Source organism: Lepisma saccharinum, chromosome 9 (assembly GCF_977018435.1).
Source record: "Lepisma saccharinum chromosome 9, izLepSacc3.1, whole genome shotgun sequence".
In the NCBI taxonomy this organism is placed as follows: Eukaryota; Metazoa; Arthropoda; class Insecta; order Zygentoma; family Lepismatidae; genus Lepisma; species Lepisma saccharinum.
Window position 1 is genome coordinate 64,038,838 of NC_139237.1, and position 2,048 is coordinate 64,040,885.

Consider the following 2,048-nt stretch of genomic DNA (forward strand, 5'->3'; position numbering starts at 1 on the left):
AATTAGGCACACACAGGAGACGTACTCGTAGAATTTTTCAGTGAAAAATGCAGGCTAAACCAGGTATGCCAGAGACCCGGGTTCTAGCCTGTATTTTTTGCTCAAAAATTCTATTAGTATATTGTGTTTGTCCTGTGTAGGTAAGAATTCTCTATGCATATATTGAAGAGTGCAAAATGGCTTTATGTGTCCATGCACCCAACAATTTTAATTCATTCATTCATTCATTCTAAAACTATCTTAGAGGAAGACGTTTTCCAAAATTTGGAAATACACACACACACACACACACACACACACACACACACACACATGCACATACCCATGTACATGAATTATCATCAACATTTCATTGAACAACTTGGATCCCTACTCAATAGATGAATTTATTCTGCACTGAAAAGAAGATTTAAATTTCTAGAACTTTTAATATGGACGGGTTAAAGTTACAGTGGTGTAAGTCACTTTCTTAAAAAGAAAAAAAAGTCTGACTCGCAACACTCTGCTGATCAACACAACAGCTGTTTCCTTTATCACTAGACCTTAAACTGTCATCTGTTGACAGTTGAATAAATCACTGATTTACTTCACGTTTTCTGTTAACAGACTGACTTATATAGATCTGGTTTCTGTGTCTAAGTCTTTTATTTTAAAAAGTGACTTACACCACCGTAACTTTAACCGTGCAATATGTGCAATACTATTCTTTCCATACTCCCGTATGTATTTATTATATATATATATAGGCTTGTTTATGCTATTCTTGTATTGAGTTTTATATTTAGATATATATGCTATTCTTGTATTAGGTATGTCTAATATTTGTATGTATATACTATTCTTGTATTATGTTTTATATTTGTACCAATGACGACATCTATTACATTATTGTAATGCTTAATGATGAATAAACATACTGATTGATTGATTGATAAACTCCAAGTTATGTCTATCTATGTCCAGGTCTGCTCTTTACCCTTCAATGGTTCAGCAAAACATGCTTGGATCTGCCGTTCTCATAGACATATGCACAGGGGTGCCATGAATGCCTGGGCAGCTCCTAATGTGTTCTCATTAAAATAAAAAATGTAAAAACTACCATTAAAATATGAAAATAGTATCCATGCTAAAAAAAAGTTAAGGCATTTCATTTCATTGGAAATGCCCCCCAAAAATGTGATATTGTTCGCTATAATGTCTGTGAAGTCTGAAGCTACTTGGCTTGTGTTTCATGCCTACAATAAGTGATTGTATGGATTACTATAGCAATCAGTAAAGAAGATGGTTTCATTTTATAAATCATGGAGAGTCATGGGCATAATTTCAGGCCTAACCTTGGAGAGAGGTGGAATTGAATGTGCGGCTTAACTTTGGGGAAGCACAAAAGTTTCCATCATATCTAAGACAATTTTGCTTTGTAACCATAACTGATGCATTTGCAGAATCACAAAAATTACTCTCATTTACTTTGCTCCTCAGGTCCTAGAAGGTTTAAAAAGTGCCCTTAACTTGTAAATTTTGTAAAACCTGAAATATGGGCTTTCCCCCCTCTACCCTTGCCAAGTTACACCTATGCACACAGTATTAAGTAATATTACATATTATGAAATAATACACATTAGAGAATGTGGAAAAACAACCTGCAGAGATATTTAATAAGGAGGATTCAGTTAATGTGACTTGTAGAAATGTAGCCTTTGCATTGTTGGATCTGTGCCAATATTGATTTAAAACTGTTTTCTTTCCTTATTTAAAATAATATAAATATCATCACAATGATAATAAAACTTGTGCTAAAGTGGTAAATACTACTATCTCGGTCTGATAAAGTTATACTTAAATAACATGTATGCCTGTGATGAGTTAATATTGTACTTGTAATATGTGCTGAGCAAATATAAAAATGGGATTCCACTGTATCTGTAATATTTTTCAGAGGCTTTTTGAGCCGGAGGATGAGTTTTTTGAAGATGTATTGTGTCTGTACTCAGGGAAACTTGAGAGCTGGTTTAAAAGTAACAATTGTAATAAAGTAAGTAAGATGAAAC